The sequence below is a fragment of the Schistocerca gregaria genome, chromosome 1 (assembly GCF_023897955.1).
Source record: "Schistocerca gregaria isolate iqSchGreg1 chromosome 1, iqSchGreg1.2, whole genome shotgun sequence".
NCBI classification, from domain to species: Eukaryota; Metazoa; Arthropoda; class Insecta; order Orthoptera; family Acrididae; genus Schistocerca; species Schistocerca gregaria.
In genome coordinates this window covers 261,464,843-261,485,296 of record NC_064920.1, presented here as the reverse complement: position 1 = coordinate 261,485,296, position 20,454 = coordinate 261,464,843, and the positions used below count along the sequence as shown (strand labels likewise).

Genomic DNA, 20,454 nt, shown 5'->3' with positions numbered 1-20,454 from the left:
GTTTATAGCCCTCAAATAGTTCTAAGTGATTTTCACCTTCCTGCTCTCATGAAGGAACATCTGCATAAGTAAAAGGTATCACCAGACAACGAACTTGTGGGGACGATGCAAGAGTGTATGCGGATTACACCACAGAACTTTATCCAGGACAAAATAAGAAAGTTCGTCGAGGGGTGGACGAAGAGCGTAGACGCTGAGGAAGATCATGTAGATTAATGATAGAAAGAAGGTAGGGATTTCTGGTCAAATTGGTGTAGGGTAATAACAACAGCAGCAGAACATGGTAAAACGGGGGTAGGCTTCATTATGAATAGGAAGGTATGGTAGAGAATGTGTTACTGTGAGTAGTTCCGTGACTGTTTGTTCTTGTCAGAATCGACAGCAAACCAAAGCCAACAACGATAGTTCAGATATACATGCCGACGTCGTAAGCTAAACATGAAGATATAGAGAAAGTATATGAGGGTATTGAAAGGGTAATACAGAATGTAATGCGGGATGAAAATCTAATATACGAGGCGGACTGGAATACAGTTGTAGAGGAAGGAGTAAAAGAAAAGGCTACAGTAGATTATGGAATTGTGACAGGAATCAGAGAGGAGAAGGACTAAATGGGAGTTCTGTAATAAGTTTCAGCTAGTAATAGTGAACAGTGAATAGTGAAAGCTCAAGAGGAGGAGGTGTACTTGGAAAAGGTCGGGTAATACGGATAGATTTCAGTTAGATTACAACACGGTCAGACAGTTATCGGATATTGAAATGTAAGGCGTACGCAGGAGCGGATACAGATTCAGATCACAATGTAATAGTGATGTACAGTAGGCTGAAATTTAAGTGATTAGTCAGGAAGAATAAACATGCAAAGTAGTTCCATACGGGCAACTAAGGAATGACGAGATTTACTTGACGGTCTCTAAGGCTGTAGATAAAGCAATAAAGAATAGTGCAGTAGGTAGTACAGTTGAAGAGTGAACATCTGTAAAAGGGGCAGTCACAGAAGATGGATAGAAAACATGGGTACAGAGAAGGTAGCTGCGAAGAAACCATGGGTAACGCAAGAAGTTGATCTATGAATGAATGAAGTACAAAAATGTTTAGGGAAATTCAGTAAGACAGAAATACAAGTCACTGAGGAATTCCAGCTCGCTCTACAATGCCGTGCTTATGGAGCGCCTTTCGTGTTATTTTGGTGCTGACAAGGTTCTCGAGTCAGACCTACAGTTCGTGACTTTTGCGGTTGTCGTATTCTTATTTTTCATCACGATGTTCTTCAGTGACCGTTCGTCACGATCACTCAAACCACACTTTCGTCTGCGTTGTGACTAAGCGGATGATGCTGTACCGCATTCCCTTTACGAGGCGTAAATTTACGCTATCTAAGGCGAAATTGCTGCATGAAAAATTTGTAGAAATCGAAAAAGAAATTATTGTCGGAAGGACTGACTCACTATACAGAAACTCAAGACACTAAAAGCAAAGGTGGTAACATGAAGAGTACACTGGCAAAAAGGGTATTTCTGGCCAAGAGAAGGCTTTTAGTATCAAACGTATGCCTTAATTTAAGGAAGAATTTCTAAGAATGTTCGTCTGGAGCACAGCAATGTATGGCATTGAAAGATGGACTATGGGAAAACCGGTACAGCATAAAATCGATGCATCTGCGATATAATGCTACAAACGAATGATGAAAATTAGGTGGACTGATAAGGTAAGGATCAAGGAGGTTCTGCACAGAATCGGAGGGGAAATGAATATGTGGAAAACACTAATAATGAGATAGGATGATAGGGCATCCGCTAAGACTTGAGGAAATGAATACCAAGGTACTAGAGGGAACTGTAGAGGGTAAAAGCTGAAGAGGAAGACAGATACTGGAATACATTGAGCAAAACGTTAAGGATGTAGGTTGCATGTGCTACTCTGAGGTAAGAGGTTGGCACAGGAGAGAAGTTCTTGGCGGGCCGCATCAAAGGAATCAAAAGATTGATGACTCAAAAAAAAAGTTACTTACAATGTTGTCTTCTCGATAAAAAGTTTCCCACTTAAAAAATCCTTTGAATTTTAGCTTCCCCTCATGTATCTAAATTGAAAGCGTAGTCCGCATACAGAACTTCACCACGTCTTTGCAGACTATCATTTGATGAAAATTATGTTCGATATCTTGAGTTGGCCGGCTGGGGTGGCCGAGCGGTTCTAGGCGCTACAGTCTGGAACCGCGCGACCGCTGCGGTCGCAGGTTCGAATCGTGCCTCTGGCATGGGTATGTGTGATGCCCTTCGGTTAGTTAGGTTTAAGTAGTTCTAAGTTTTAGGGGACTGATGACCTCAGAAGTTAAGTCCCATAGTGCTCACAGCCACTTGAACCATTTTTTTTTTTTTTATCTTGAGTTGTAGGCTACGTAAAATGCTTGGAGTGTTTAAGTTTCGAGATATACCCTGCACATAAGCTTCGTCAGTTTTTAAGCTAGTTTGTTGGCGTGGGAAGACTCCAGTAACAGCACCGTTTGACTCCTATAGTTTACTTTCTTGCCTACTGTAGAATTCAGAGATCAAAATATTATACAAGTCCCAGTGGAACTCAATCTTCCATATCACATATGAGCACAAATTTGTATCACAGCCTAAATTCAGCGTTCCTGCACAATTGTTCTGGTTGTGCTCCTCAGCCCGAAGAGTGGTTCAAAAAAATGGCTCTGAGCACTATGGGACTTAACATCTGTGGTCATCAGTCCCCTAGAACTTAGAACTACTTAAACCTAACTAACCTAAGGACATCACACACATCCATGCCCGAGGCAGGATTCGAACCTGCGTCTGTAGCAGTCGCGCGGTTCCGGACTGAGCGCCTGAACCGCTAGACCACCGCGGCCGGCGAAGAATGGTTTGTTGCAGTTTTCCACGACAGTCCATCGCGGGCAGGTTTCTTCATTTCTGCATAATGACTGTAGCCTACAGCCGTTTGAGCAGCTCATTACAAGCAAGCCGTGGTCTTCGTCTATAGTTTCTACCCTCTTCACCCTTCTTATACTTCATTCCATATTGAAGATTCTTTAACATCTCCGGATGTATCCTTTTCAAGGATCCCTTCTTTTAGTCTAGTTGGGCCATAAATATCTGTTATCACCAGTGCGATTCAGTACTTCCTCATTAGCTATTGTCTTCTTCTTCTGTTGCCGATCAGTACATTGCTCGGTAGCATTTCTCAGTTTTTCCCTGCCTTCTACAAATCTCTTCACTTCCGAGTATGTTGTCAGTTAGGTATCTTGTTTTATCTGCCTGGTGTACTTAATTGTCGAAATAACACCATTTAACGTCTTAAGCTGCTATTTCTCGTACGTCCTTTCGATTCCTTTTTTGCTCCTATTAGTATGAAAAGCAATACAAAATATCTGTATATGTGTCCAGCCGATCGGTTCCTCCATTGCTTGACGGTCCTCCTATAACGATCTTTTCCCTCGACTTCTTCTGCCGCAATGCCTCAGAAGTTTGTAGTCCTTTCTGTTCTTCTCCCCTGCTGTCCATATCTCTGAGTCATATAGAGCAACGCTCCACAAGAAAGATTTTACCTAATTTTTCTTGTTTCTCAATCTAATATATTTCGATGTTAGCAGCTTCTTATTATTATTGGATGTTGTTTTAGATTTGTAATTCTACAGTTAATCTTGTGGCATTTATATGATCTTATTTCAATACACAGGTATTTAACGTTGGTAATTTGCTTCAGATTCTCCCCAATCCTACGTAGGTCTGCTGCTACCGGAACATTATTACATATCAGCATTTAGGTTTTTCTACTCACTTATTTTCATATTATAACTTCTCGAGAATGCTTTGTTCATGCCTTCTATAGTCTTTTGGAAATTCGGCTAACAAAGATGTAGCACCTGCAAATCTAAGCATTTTTATGTATTTCCATTTATAGTTACTCCTTCAACATACTTGCATATATCTCTACATTCGCTTGTTGAATCTTTATTTCATGTATTGAACAGGACATATTTATTTCATCCAGAAAGTTTTGTGTCATTGCCTTTAATTTTTACAACTGCAGTCTGGCTCCTGTAACGCTGTTACATTATTGTCTTGCGTAAGTGACGTGACTCACTGCACATTAAAGTTTACAGCATTTTAGACCAGTGTTCTACGTCGAAAGTCTTTTCTGAGTATTTTTCGCGCGGTATTGTTAAAATAATTATTTCCTTTTTGGACTTTCTACCTTTCCTAAAGCCAAATAGATTTTCAGCCTGTTTTTGATTAATTTTGAATGATATACTATTCCTGCTCGTCGTTATCTCGCAGCCATCGATACTTGTTGTTGTTGTTGTGGTCTTCAGTCCTGAGACTGGTTTGATGCAGCTCTCCATGCTACTCTATCCCGTGGAAGCTTCTTCATCTCCCAGTACCTACTGCAACCTACATCCTTCTGAGTCTGTTTAGTGTATTCACCTCTTGGTCTCCCTCTACGATTTTTACCCTCCACGCTGCCCTCCAATACTAAATTGGTGATCCTTGATACCTCAGAACGTGCCCTACCAACCGATTCCTTCTTCTGGTCAAGTTGTGGCACAACCTTCTCTTCTCCCCAATTCTATTCAATACTTCCTCATTAGTTACGTGATCTACCCATCTAATCTTCAGCATTCTTCTGTAGCACCACATTTCGAAAGCTTCTATTCTCTTCTTGTCCAAACTATTTATCGTCCATGTTTCACTTCCATACATGGCTACTCTCCATAGAAATACTTTCAGAAATGAATTCCTGACACTTAAATCTATACTCGATGTTAACAAATTTCTCTTCTTCAGAAACGCTTTCCTTGTCATTGCCAGTCTACATTTTATATCCTCTCTACTTCGACCATCATCAGTTATTTTGCTCCCCAAATAGCAAAACTCCTTTACTACTTTAAGAGTCTCATTTCCTAATCTAATTCCCTCAGCATCACCAGACTTAATTCGACTACATTCCATTATTCTCGTTTTGCTTTTGTTGATGTTCATCTTATATCCTCCTTTCAAGACACTGTCCATTCCGTTCAACTGCTCTTCCAAGTCCTTTGCTGTCTCTGACAGAATTACAATGTCATCGGCGAACCTCAAAGTTTTTATTTCTTCTCCATGGATTTTAATACCTACTCCAAATTTTTCTTTTGTTTCCTTTACTGCTTGCTCAATATACAGATTGAATAAGATCGGGGAGAGGCTGCAACCCTGTCTTACTCCCTTCCCAGCAATTCCTTCCCTTTCATACCCCTCGACTCTTATAACTGCCATCTGGTTTCTGTACAAATTGTAAATAACCTTTCGCTCCCTGTATTTTACCCCTGCCACCTTCAGAATTTGAGAGAGAGTATTCCAGTCAACATTGTCAAAAGCTTTCTCTAAGTCTACAAATGCTAGAAACGTAGGTTTGCCTTTCCTTAATCTTTCTTCTAGGATAATTCGTAAGGTCAGTATTGCCTCACGTGTTCCAGTAATTCTACGGAATCCAAACTGATCTTCCCAGAGGTCGGCTTCTACCAGTTTTTCCATTCGTCTGTAAAGAATTCGTGTTAGCATTTTGCAGCTGTGGCTTATTAAACTGACAGTTCGGTAATTTTCACATCTGTCAACACCTGCTTTCTTTGGGAATGGAATTACTATATTCTTCTTGAAGTCTGAGGGTATTTCGCCTGTTTCATACATCTTGCTCACCAAATGGTACAGTTCCGTCAGGACTGGCTCTCCCAAGGCCGTCAGTAGTTCCAATGGAATGTTGTCCACTCCGGGGGCCTTGTTTCGACTCAGGTCTTTCAGTGCTCTGTCAAACTCTTCACGCAGTATCGTATCTCCCTTTTGATCTTCATCTACATCCTCTTCCACTTCCATAATATTATCCTGAAGTACATCGCCCTTGTATAGACCCTTTATAACCTCCTTCCACCTTTCTGCTTTCCCTTCTTTGCTTAGAACTGGGTTTCCATCTGAGCTCTTGATATTCATACAACTGGTCCTCTTTTCTCCAAAGGTCTCTTTAATTTTCCTGTAGGCAGTACCTATCTTACCCCTAGTGAGATAAGCCTCTACATCCTTACATTTGTCCTCTAGCCATCCCTGCTTAGCCATTTTGCACTTCCTGTCCACCTCATTTTTGAGACGTCTGTATTCCTTTTTGCCTGCTTCATTTACTGCATTTTTATATTTTCTCCTTTCATCAATTAAATTCAATATTTCTTCTGTTACCCAAGGATTTCTACTAGCCCTCGTCTTTTTACCTACTTGATCCTCTGCTGCCTTCACTACTTCATCCCTCAAAGCTACCCATTCTTCTTCTACTGTATTTCTTTCCCCCATTCCTGTCAATTTTTCCCTTATGCTCTTTTTGAAACTCTGTACAACCTCTGGTTCTTTCAGTTTATCCAGGTCCCATCTCCTTAAATTCCCACCTTTTTGCAGTTTCTTCAGTTTTAATCTACAGTTCATAACCAATAGATTGTGGTCAGGGTCCACATCTGTCCCTGGAAATGTCTTACAATTTAAAACCTGGTTCCTAAATCTCTGTCTTACCATTATATAATCTATCTGATACCTTTTAGTATCTCCAGGGTTCTTCCATGTATACAACCTCCTTTCATGATTCTGAAACCAAGTGTTAGCTATGATTAAGTTGTGCTCTGTGCAAAATTCTACCAGGCGGCTTCCTCTTTCATTTCTTAGCCCCAATCCACATTCACCTACTACGTTTCCTTCTCTCCCTTTTCCTACACTAGATTTCCAGTCACCCATGACTATTACATTTTCGTCACCCTTCGCTTTCTGAATAATTTCTTTTATTTGATCATACATTTCTTCAATTTCTTCATCATCTGCAGAGCTAGTTGGCATATAAACTTGTACTACTGTAGTAGGTGTGGGCCTCAATAATGCGTTCACTATGCTGTTTGTAGTAGCTTACCCGCATTCCTATTTTCCTATTCATTATTAAACCTACTCCTGCACTACCCCTATTTGATACTTAGTGCACGATATTCACACCCATTTGACGTTGTTTTCTTAAACATTGGTACAAGAACTGATCTTTGGAAATATCTAGGGAGATCTCCTTTTTCATGCATCTCATTGCTGATCTCATAAAAAAAAAACTTTTTTGTTTTCTCATCTAGAGCCTGGCGTATTTCTCCTGTTATTGAATTATGGTCCCTCTTTTGCTTTTTATCCTTTAACTACCTTATCGAATTATCTCTAAGTATTTTACGTCCATGTTCATCCAGTGAAATCTCTGTTGCCTTTTCCAAAAACTTATCCTTTGACCCAGGTCCGTCACATAGGTTCGCTATTTATTTCTCCTATTGACCTCATAAATCATGAAGCTCCTTGATATACATTACATCTTTGCTTTTGATCGCACCTCCATGGGTCTTAGCTCTAAACATTGTGCCTTGCCGAGTTGGTGGTACTCTCTCCCTTCTCTTTCTCTTTCTCTCTCTCTCTCTCTCTCTCTCTCTCTCTCTCTCTCTCTCTCTCTATCTTACTCTCTTCATACTTTCTTCCAATTTTATTCTTCCACACTCCAGACTTCATATGCTAAACTTCAGCATTCTTCTGTAGCTCCAAATTCCAAAAGCTTTTCTGGAAAGCTAATCGTCCTAGTTCCACTTTGGTACAAGTCTCCACACCAGACAAATGCCTTCACAAAAGATTGTATTCGATGTTAACAAATTTCTCGTTTTCAGAAACGCTTTTTTTATGTTTCCAGTCTGCGCTTAACATCTTCTCTTCACACTTGTATCATATGAAATAAAAGTAATTAATTAATCTACATAAATGATAAATTACAGTAAACGGTGTCTCTATTCCGCTATGAAGATAATAGTCCCTCATATAATTGGCGGCATCATTTACATTTGCCGACATGTAAGAGGTTCTTAATGCAGAGCGAAGGCCTACGCTTACAGCGCTAAGTCATTTTTATTACAGGGTAAAGGACACCTTAGTACATCTTCGCCATATCCTTTCGTAAATGTCATATAGATGCAGGCGTTGCGGACAGAGTATCACGCGATCGAGGCTGATCCAACGCTGCATTGCTCATCTCCAAGCGGGGATTCCCATCGTTCTGATAACCTTGAGTATCTCGAATAGTTGACGAAATAGCGTATTTGGGAAACTTTACGCTACTTTTGCTTACGCTGTGGACGGAAAATGTGGCTGTTTGCCAGAAGGCCTCGGCACGTTCCAGTATTGCGTACAGCGCCCTTTTCTAACGGATGGTTTCAATATTTTTAGGAGTATCCTTAGAGCTACAGCTGCACTACAGTTAACAGTCCAATGAAACGAGTAGTACATTATATAACAAAAGTATCCGGACAGCGTGTAACACAGAACATTAGATGTAGCGACAGGCGGATTCTAGTACAAAAAGAGGCGGGGCGTATTGAGTTGTCAGTGCAGAAGCAGTAACGGCTGAATAGGCCAGTCGGGACAAGTCAGTGACTTCGAACGCAGGCTAGTCACTGGATGTGACGTGCGTAACATATCAATAAAGGCCATTTAAACTCGTCTAAAGCTGTCCAAGGCAACTGTTGGTGACGTGATTGTGAAGTGGAAACGAGAAGCAACAACCATAGCTATAGCCAAAAACAGACATCTTGTATTATCGGACAGAGGTTGTAGAGCATTGCAGAGGGTTGTTGTCAGAAAAAGCATGAAAACAGCAGAAGGAATCACTCACCAGTTCCAGTTTACTACCAGCAGTCCGGCAAGTACAATGACTGTGCGTAGAGCATTAAAAATAATGAGGTACAATGCTAGTGCAGCCTCTCATAAGCCACATTTTTCTGTATTCAGCAATAAGTGGTGCTTGAGGTGGCGTAAAGAGGTACGACACTGGACAGTGGATGTCTGCAAACGAATGATATGAAGTGATGAAATACGCGTTATCAGTGATTTGCTTTTAAGGAATGCCTGAAGAACGTTACCTGGCATGATGTGTAATAGGAGGTGTTGCTGCAGTATGGAAGTGTTTATCGTGGTTAGGGAGTGGTCGCCTTATTGCGCTGAAGAAAACCCTGAATGCGGAAGGATATAAGCACATTTTACAACATTGTGTGTTGCGTACGTTGCAGGAACAGTTTGGAGACTGTAACAGCATGACAGTGCACCCTGTCATAAAGCAGCTTCCGTGAGGCAATGGTTTGTGGGCGACAGCATTTCTGAAATGAACTGGTCTGTCCAGATTCTCGACAAGAGCCTATTAGAAACCACTGGAATGAGTCAGAGTGTCGACATGGAACCTCACCGGAGTGTCCAACGTCATTTCCTTCTCTGGTTTCGGGTCTCGAGGAAGAATCGGCTGTCATTCCTGCACCGACTTTCAGATATCTCATTCGAAGTGTTGCCAACAGTGTTCAAGCATTCATAAAGGCGAAGTGTGGTCACACACCGTATACAAGGTGAGTCACTAACTATTTCCACCAAGAATAGCTCCGAATGATAGGAGCTAAAAAGTTTGTAGGACAAATGCTGCATGAGACAACCGGAGCCATAATATGACGTTCGTGTTTTGTTGCTAGGTGGGGTCACTTCAGAGGTCAATTTTTTTTATTGCGATGCTATATTTTGGTACGTGTTTTCTTATAACGGCTGTCGCTGCGAATCCAGTGATGTGTAACACAAAGGTCTTTGAAGGCCAACGAAGGTCACAAAGGTGGCATGAACCTCCATTTCAGAAGGTGTTCGTAGTGATGACCATTAGTATCAATGCAGTGTAGCAATCTTTTTATCATGGTTTGAGTCGTATACCTTATCAATCGTCACTTATCGAAGCACATGCTCTGACAATTCTCTCTCGCATATCTTCAGGTGTAGTTAGAACGTCTTTATAAACAATGTCCTTTACGAACGCACACAAGAAAAAGCGAACGACCCAGCTACGACACATCTCCTCCGCGTCCAATCTAATGATCTTTGAATTGTCTCTGCAACTCATTTCTAGCCATCAGAGGAAAATTTGCCGGACATCCATCGTGCTGATACCGCATTCTGTTTTGTTGCTAAAGGTATTTCTTCCAATAACACACCTAATGTTTCTTGCAGGAATGTCGTGTACTTCCTACCATTAAGATTTCCTTCGATGAAATAGGGGACTATAATTCTGTCTTTCAGAATCCCACACCATACATTCACGGACCACAGTTTTTGCTGTACAGCTTGCCGCAGCCAACGTGAATTTTCAGTTGTCCAATACTGCATATTATGCAAATGAACATTTCCGTGGTTCGGGAATGTAGCCTCGTCAGTAAGTAAAATGAAATTAATACATGCATCATCCCTCTGAGTCTGAAGTTGAGCCCATCAGCAGAATTCAATGTGACGCATACAATCCGTACCAGTCAATTCTCGGTGGAGACTGATATGGTAAGGATCATATTTATGGCGATGCAGAACACGAACAACAATACCCTGGCTTATGCCAGATTCCCTTACAATTTGACGCGAACTAACACAAGAATCTGGAACCATAGTAGCAAGAGTACCAATTTCCGTTTCCTCGTTACTAACTTTCCTTTCAGCATATAAGTCTCTAGCTCTCACTGAATGTCGTCGGCGTTCTCCATAAATGAGAAGCATATCGACTTGTTCTGCGAAGGAAAACATCATTCACATTCACTTGATTCGACTGTACTATTCTTACCGTTCCTATTAGAGTTGAGTTGCGAAACCGTCGAATGGTGTTTACATATCAATGGCAAGTTACATGGATACGCCGTATTTGACGAACATTTATTAGTTGCACGATATACGAGAGAGAATTGTCAGATCATGTGCTTCGATAAGTGCCCAAGTGGTAAGGAATATCACTCAGTCCATGATAAGAAGATTGCAGTACTGTGCCGGCCGCGGTGGCCGAGCGGTTGTAGGCGCTCAGACCGGAACTGCGCAACTGCTACGGTCGCAGGTTCGAATCCTGCCTCGGGCATGGATGTGTGTGATGTCCTTAGGTTAGTTAGGTGTAAGTAGCTGTTAAGTTCATGGGGACTGATGACCACAGATGTTAAGTCTCATAGTGCTCACAGCCATTTGAATCATTATACAGTACTTCATTGATACCAATGGTCATCACTTCGAACAACACCTATAAGTTGACTTTCTTGTCTCTAATGCGACCCCACCTAGCAACGAAAAACCCACTTCATATTATGGCCCCGTTGTCCCATGCAACAACTGTCCCACACATTTTTCAGGTACTATCATACTTTAGGAGTTATTCTAGGTGGCAGTAGTTAGTGACTCACCCTGTATATGTCCAATAATAGGTTTCCGGACTCTTGTGATCGGATACTATGTCGCTGGCTCACCCTCCACAACACAGCAACGTTTAGTGATGCTCCCTGTCAAGGCCTACTCCCTTGTTTTGTCTCTCTGACTTCCTTCTTTGAGATCCGTGGCTACTGCCGAACGAGATGATAGCAAGCGGATCACAAGTCGACTGATAACTTGCTCCGGTGACCTCTGCTATAACGAGACGACGAATTACGAAAACCTGTTCTGAATGAAGAAAGATTTCGTTGCCATTAAGAGTTAATTTCAGAGCGATTCGTGACTCAGATATAACTTACTAATGTTCAGTACAGTTTGGAGACGATGACTGTATCAGCAATTGATTGTTACATCAACAACGATTAATTCATCACTTTCAGTGAAAGTTGCCTGGGCATTTCCCAGTTAACACGTGAAGCAGTTGTCATCAAATATCCATTGTCGGTTCGACCGTTTCTTACTTGATCACCATCGTTAAGAATGTGGACATGCTGTGTATGAAATAGGTACAAGTTTTCCGCATGTAACGTTCGCCGTTCGTGAGTTTATGGGATACTGGTACGTGCAGAAATCGTCGTGTACTGTCAGTAGGGCTACGCTGATTCGTTTCAACAATGTATTGCTGTTCCTGCACAGGTTGTCGATTTACATGTTCAGAAGAAAAATGGGCTCTTGAAAGAATACATATTTCTGTGATGTTTCTCTCTGATACGCCCTCAGTCCCTCGCACCACTTCACTCCGAACACACCATGCACAACTGCGCTTTCGACAAAGCTATTTTAATGAAGAAAGACAGACTTTTCGAGCAATGAATGGTAACCATTTCGAATAGGGCATATATCCGTATGCGGTTTTTTTTTTTTTTTTTTGCTTTAAATGAGCGTTTGTGTCACATCCTTGAATACTGAGATTCGTCTTGGTACACCCTGTATAAGCGATCTAGAAAATTATATTAATGGGCAACAAGCAAATCCCTGTAAAGTAAACAAACATTTAAACAAGAAAGGCTACATTATGCATTGTACACCCTGTATAAGCGATCTAGAAAATTATATTAATGGGCAACAAGCAAATCCCTGTAAAGTAACCAAACATTTAAACAAGAAAGGCTACATTAAGCATTAACACAATCAACTAAAAACAATAGGAAGAAAAATATAAAAAGTTGTGGGCTGGCCAAAATATAACGGAACAAGCATAAATGTACGAAGAGGAAAATAGGATGGTTATACTAGCATTAGCAGAAGTGGGAAGAAGCTTTAAAAACAATTAAAACAGAAATGTAGCTGGTATAGATGGCATTACCGGCGAGTTGTTAAAAATTCAACGGAATTCTTCTTAAATCAATGTTTAATGTGGGGAGAAAATGTGATTCCGGCAATCTGGTCAAATGCTGTTGGTCTATCATATTTTAAGAAAGGAGTTAAAAAATCGTAATAATTATATGGAAATAACTGTTTTGTTAGCTGCATAGAATGTAAGCAAAAAATCGTAATAATTATATAGGAATAACAGTTTTATCAGATGAATATAGGCCAACAGACGAAAAAATTTTAACTGAAGAGTGGATTCATATCTGCATGATCATCAATCTATGTACAATATATTCATGCAATTTTATCATTTATAAACATGGTTTGAGGCTATGGCCGTTACACAAAATAAATTCTTGTTGGTGTACAGCTACCAGCCACTGACTGGTTTTAGGCTACTTTATTCGAAAAATACTGTTGCCGGTTTCCAATTTTTTACAGTTCATCATCAGACGGTTTTTTCATGATTTCATTAATACAGATTATACGTAGGCTTTTCCGAAAGTAGAGAACGGTAGGTCGCGAAATGGAAACCATGATGGAAATCAAAACTGTTTTATTTGCAACCGTTAGCTACACCTTCCAGCTATTTGTCTACACAATCGTCGCTCAGACATCTATCGTAGCGTTCTACCAACTTTCCAGTTCCCTCGTTATAGAAGACAGTCGCCAGTGCTTTTTGACAATTTACTACTCTGGACTGCAGTTCTTCGTCTGTGTCAAAATACTATCCCCATAGCCAGTGGTTCATTTGAGCAGAGATGTCTTTCAGGAGTAGCTAATTATGGGCTGTATTTGGGTCATCAAACACTTCCCATCGAAAACGCTGCAGGACCATCTTCGTTGCCCCTGCAGAGTGCGACCAAGAATTGTTGTGTAGAACACAGCGCATGACAGTTATGTTACGTGGATTGCATAGCTTCAGGCGAAATCTTTTGCCAGGCCCTCATACTTGGCGAGAGACGCTAATTTCTAGCCATCTTTACGTTCTCACTGTGAGCTCAGAACTGAAAAGAGCGACATGATGCGATCGACGGGTGTACTAGACACAGTGCCCAATGAATCTGTGCAAAGCTTCATCAGATTTTCACTCTATCTTCCATTTCGCGACGGGTCGTTCCTTACTTTCCGAATAACCCTCATACACTGGCTTCTTTTGAGTTGTCCTAAGATAAACAATAATTTACAAATTTCAAACGTGTAACCAAAATAGTTGCTCCACATACTTGTGTTGAAATACAACTTACATGAAATATCTTTCTCGCGCATTTGTTTTAGCAGTTTTCTTGCAATGAAATATGACTACATTCTCAAGGATGTTTGTGACCTTGAAAATACAAACATCCTTGACAATGGATTTCATTGCGACTATGAAAATTCATACAACCTTGAGAATGAATTTCATCGCAAGAAAAACTATTGATACAAATGCGCCAAATGGTCATTTCATGTAAGCTGCATTCGAACACAAATATATAGCGCAACCACTTTGCTAACACGTTTGTGATCTGTAAATTATTATTTAGCCTAGGGCAACGCACAGGCACTTTTTGAGTCAAGTATCCTAAAACCGATTCATGGCTGCTTGTTGTACACCATCAACAATTTGTATTATAGGATGAAATATTCATTTTGAAATTATTTATATGAAAATGAATACAATTTAATAATGATGCACACATCGCTTTTGTGGACTAGGCAGTGTCAAGATCTTTGACGGATTAAACAGGACGACGCTCTGGCCAATATTACAAGAAAACTGAGACCCACTGCACTTGATACGAGCAATAAAAAAAGCTCATATAATGAAACTAAATTTTTGATAGAACGTGGGACGAAGTACGAAAAAATGGCATTACAGCTAGCAAAGGACTTAAACAAGGCAGCAGTCTATCTCCACTATCATTCAGTTTATGAATAAATGTCGTGGTTAAAATATGGAATGAGGAAACAAAAAATAACAAAGGAATAAAACTAGTTAAGGACCTTTATATAGGAACATTCATATATACTGAGAATCAGACTATAATAACCTCTTGACAAGGAGAGTTACAAAGATACTTTTTTAAATTAAAGGAGCTTGAACAAAATTGTAATTTCATAATATCTACAGAAAAGACAAAGGGAATGGCATTCCGAGGCAAACGACAGGTATGATGAAAAGTAGTAACAGGACTGAGCATGTATGTCATTTTAACTATACGGGCTGTGACATTTCTTTTGAGTATGATAACGATATAGATAATAAAATAGCAAAATTTCAGGGTGTTTGTAGAACAATAATAAGAATATTCAACAGCAAAACAACTAAAGAAATCCAACTGAAATTCTACAAAACACCACTTATTCCATTGCCAATTTACAAATCGGAGGCTTGGATAGCAAACAAGGCAAACATAAATCGAATAGCGATGTCAGAAATGAAATTTCCCAGATCAATAAAGTATGTAAACTAGACGACAGAGTAAGGAATAAAGATTTATAAATGAGCTTAAAATATCTGCAATAACAAGAAGAAATCGTCAAATTTTATAAATGGAAAGAACATTGAAGAGAAATCAGTAAGACAGACATACCACAGTTTCTTAGCAATATATACTCAAAGAGATAAGGGATGTGGGTCGGCGAAGAAACATATAGAGCTAAGAAGCTGAAGCCGGAACTAGTTTGTAAGACCAAATCCATAGATATAGATGATGGTGATTACGATCTGCTGCTTCAGTTGCTGGAAGATATCCCCCTGGACAAAAAGTTGCCCGTGTATTACGAACAAGACTGCTACCTTGCCCATAACACAATAATAATTACGGACCTTAACAGAAAATTGGAAGTCAATTGGATTGGTCAATCTGAAAACATAAATCTGTTTCCGTGTTCAACAGACTAAGCATCTCTACAATTTTATCTTCGGAAAAAAAACCGCATCTGTGCAATAACATGACCAGACGAGATCTGCCAGGCTTTCTCGGTGCGATTGATTAATAATGTACACCTGTGTGTTCTGCCGAGTTGTTCCCATTTTATGCATAAAATGAAAACAACTCGACAGAATACCCGGGTGAACACTATTATGTCAGACCAAATTCAGTGGATATTACTGTATGTTTGGAATCGCTTTCTATCATGTATCAGCGCTCCAGGTCAACATTTTGAGCACTTGCTATGTCACTCACAATGATAACCTCATGAACCGTGCCTGAGTTAAGAGTTTTATCACATCTGACACAGTACGGTAGACGTTTGCGAAACATCTACTGCTGACGGCTGAACTATGTTAGCGTTGCTGTTACCTTGTTATTATTTGATCAAGCTCCACATGTGTTATGCTGTTAATGTTCTCTTCGATAGTTCCTTCCAGTTACACAGGAAAAATATACAGTTACATTTTAAAAAAGTATCGGCGTCTTGATTCGACAGCTACAAATGTTAAAAATTACCCGTGTAGGTCAGATAATACACTACGTTATCCCCTACAATTTAGTGAAAACCGCTCCTCCGTATATTTAAACACTGTGGAAATATTTGAGGTGACAGTCATATCTGCGTCACCATGCATAGAGTAAGGCGTTGAGCGTTAGATTAGCACCAACAGGTGAGCCAAAAATGCACCGAATCAGCATTCCGAGATGACGACCTCAGGTTTGGTATCTTGAGCGATCTGGGTATGATTTTTACATGGTTTCAAAACTGAACTCAAAGGATGTTATAACAGGAGATCGCAATGAATCTAGCATCACTGGTTTCTAGACTAATGACATGCACGTGTTTCGCCCTTTTCGATCCCAGATGTGCATTTAGCTTAGGAAACAAGTTGCAGATCAACAAACAGCAAAGGTTCATGACTTGTGGACTTCGCACAGAACGCAATATACGTTTGTGGAAATGTAAACTCTAAGCTAAATTGTCTTAACATCCTTTATCGGACGGCGTGATACAGTGTGAGATTATCGAGGTACAACCTGAACGTGTAACTGATGTGAAGTCATCTTACAACTGTCATTCAAGGAATATTGAGGACTTTCAGCCCAGTTGTCAATCGTGTGATTATTGCCAGAATATGTTTCAGGACAACATTCTCCCATTTTCAAGTATTAAAAACAAGGAAAGCAGATAAAACTCTCTTCCTTATTTCGTCAAACATATAAGGATTACGGGCGTCCTGAGTTCTAACTTACCTTAAGAAAATGCCATTAGGCCTCCTCACAACTTAAAAAAAAAAGTTGCACCCGTGCATTCTCAAATCATAAAACATGAAACATTACAAGCCGTTGCATCCACCATTCCCGAGTTACAGTTGCAAACTGAAAGCCTCTGCCATCGCCTACCAACGATGATATTTACTTAAAACCTAAATCTCATCAACAGCGATACTACTGTCTGTCGTAAAATCTTAGAGAAATGCCTGTCTGGACCTAGTCCATTCTAACTTAACACTACACCTACGCTGAAATCTGAACGGAAACTGCATGCGGAAATCCTATGTCACCAGGTAAAATATCTTGATGATAGCTTCTTAAGAAAGACATCGCAAAACGTTTGCCCGGAAATATCCTTTAGACACTTCCAATCCCTCATTTAAAATGCCGACGCACTTCTCTTTCAACGTCGATAAATTTCTATCTTCACTAAATCTGATAGAAACCACCCTGTTTCTTCAACGACCTCACGTTTTCTGCTGTACACTACGGGCCATTAAAATTGCTGCTCTAAGAAGAAATGCAGATGATAAACGGGTGTTCATTGGACAAATATATTATACTAGAACTGACATGTGATTACATTTTCACGCAATTTGGGTGCACAGATCCTGAGACATCAGTACCCAGAACAACAACCTCTGGCCGGAATAACGACCTTGATACGCCTGGGCATTGAGTCAAACAAAGCTTGACTGTCGTGTACAGGTACAGCTGCCAATGCAGCATCAACACAATACCACAGTTCATCCAGAGTAGTGACTGGCGTATTGTGACGAGCAAGTTGTTCGGGCACCATTGACCAGACGTTTTCAGTTGGTGAGAGATCTGGAGAATGTGCTGGCCAGGGCAGGAGTCAAACATTTTCTTTATCCAGAAATGCCCCTACAGGACCTACAACATGCGGTCGTGCAGTATCCTGCTAAAATGTAGGGTTTCGCAGGGATCGAATAAAGGGTAGAGCCACGGGCCGTAACGTATCTGAAATGTAACGTCCACTGTTCAAAGTGCCGTCAGTGCGAACAAGAGGTGGCCAATACGTGTAACCAATGGTATCCCATACCATCACGCCGGGCGATGACGAATACACGCTTCAAATGTGCGTTCACGGCGATGTCGCCAAACACGGATGCCACCATCAGATGGTTCAAATGGCTCTGAGCAGTATGGAACTACTGAGGTCATCAGTCCCGTAGAACATAGAACTACGTAAACCTACCTAAACTTAGGACTTCACACACATCCAAGCCCCAGGCAGGATTCGAACCTGCGACCGTAGCGGTAGCGCAGTTCCAGACTGTAGTGCCTAGAACCGCTCGGCCACCAAGGCCGGCGATGCGACCATCATGATGCTGTAAACAAAACCTGGATTCATCCGAAAAAATGACGTGTTGCCATTCGTGCACCCAGGTTCGTCGTTGAGTATACCATCGCAGGCGCTTCTGTCTGTGATGCAGCGTCAAGGGTAACCGCAGCCATGGTCTCCGAGCTGATAGTCCATGCTGCTGCAAACGTCGTCGAACTGTTCGTGCAGATGGTTATTCTCTTGCAGACGTCCCCATCTGGTGACTCAGGGATCGAGACGTAGCTGCACGATCCCTTACAGCCATGAGGATAAGATGCCTGTCATCGCGACTGCTAGTGATACGAGGCCGTTGGGATCCAGCACGGCATTCTGTATTACCCATCTGAACCCACCGATTCTATATTCTGCCAACAGTGATTGGATCTCGAGCTACGCGAGCAGCAATGTCGCGATACGATAAACCGCAATCGCAATAGGCTACAATCCGACCTTTATCAAAGTTGGAAACGTGATGGTTCACATTTCTCCTCCTTACACGAGGCATCACAACTGTGGTGTCACCGCCAGACACCACACTTGCTGGGTGGTAGCCTTTAAATCTGCCGCGGTCCGGTAGTATACGTCGGATCCGCGTGTCGCCACTATCAGTGATTGCAGACCGAGCGCCGCCACACGGCAGGTCTAGAGAGACTTCCCAGCAGCCGCCCCAGTTGTACAGCCGACTTTGCTAGCTATGGTTCACTGACAAAATACGCTCTCATTTGCCGAGACGATAGTTAGCATAGCCTTCAGCTACTTTATTTGCTACGACCTAGCAAGACACCATTATCAGTTACTATTTATTTGTGAATCATGTACCGTCAAGACCGACATTCGTTATTAATGGATTAAAGTTACGTATTCCACCAGCTACGTCCGTTTTTCTGAAGTCTCATTTCCTTGTCCTGTTCCAGACCTCACGCCAGCCTGCGTGAGCTAAAACGCGTGCTTTCGGCCTCCTCTAGTAACGCGGTGTTGGCTCTCCTGCCAACCTCAACAACAACAACGTTTCACCAGGCAACGTCGGTCAACGGCCGTTTGTGTATGAGAAATCGGTTGGAAACTTTCCTCATGTCAGCAAGTTGTAGGTGTCGCCACCGGCGCCAACCTTGTATGAATACTCTGAAAAGCTAAAGATTTGGATATCACAGCATCTTCTTCCTGTCAGTTAAATTTCACGTCTGCAGCACGTGATCTTCGTAGTGTAGCAATTGTAATGGCCATTAGTGTATCTCCCAACGAGTGCTGCTCATTGTTGAGATGCTTTTGCTACAGCTGACGAGCCGTTCTCTTTCTTATTATGCTCATTAAATGCAACTGTAAAATTCCGTCCCGTCTGCCCCACATATCTCGCTTCGCAATCCTGACATTTTACTTCATACACTCCCGATTTGCTTATCCAGTTCTCATCTGTGTCGTTCCTATGCCTGGCAGTCAGTTTCTCAGCAGTCGCAGCTCCACTCGCCCGTACACATCTCCGCAGCCACCGTTCACATTACCGCCCGTTGTGCATCACACTTGCTTCAGCGCCGGTTTTGGAGAGAGCCATTTTGCCACGCTCGGTATACTTTAAGCACTGCAAGTGAGCAGTTTACAAACTTCGCTGTATCGAAAATGTTTCTACCCTTAGATCGAAAGCTACTGATAATGCCGTCTGGGACGTCAGATAAAACGTTGCGTTTCCGCATGCACAAAGTCTGCACTGTTTTCCACGTCCCCGTCCAGCTCCCCCCCCCCTTCTTCCCCCCTCCTCCCCCCCCCCACTCACCTACCGCCCCCCACAAGCTACCCACTCGAGAAACCTTACGTACCAGCCAGTGCTAGCACTGCCGGCTGCCGTCTGTGCGTAATTATTGCACTTTGATGTCGAACATAGGCTGTGGTCATCTTAATGTGAATGGGCCGTTTATAAGCTTTCAGCAGAATATGCTTGCCAAGAAGATTTAAGCAAACTCGAATCACAAATGGTTCAAATGGCTCTGATCACTATGGGCCCCCTAGAACTTAGAACTACTTAAACCTAACTGCCCTAAGAACATCACACACTTCCATGCCCGAGGCAGGATTCGAACCTGCGACCGTAGCAGTCGCGCGGTTCCAGACTGTAGCGCCTAGAACTGCTCGGCCACTCCGGCCGGCATTTCCAGATGCTTAAAGGCTAGAAAATCGTAGCCACATTCAAGAAAACAGGGAGAGGGTTGTCGGTTTGAGCAAAGATTACCATGTGGCCCTAAACATAAACTGATTTAATGGGATGCGCACAAATAGGTGGAAAGATCATTTCATGTTTGATTTTACAACA

The 20,454-nt window shown here is 41.6% G+C and overlaps 1 protein-coding gene across 1 annotated transcript in view; it reads right to left on the bottom strand.

Moving 5' to 3' along the window:
• Positions 1–20,454, bottom strand: part of LOC126339739 (inter-alpha-trypsin inhibitor heavy chain H6-like) — a 160,154-nt gene that overhangs the window by 138,778 nt on the left and 922 nt on the right. The window lies entirely within an intron of this gene.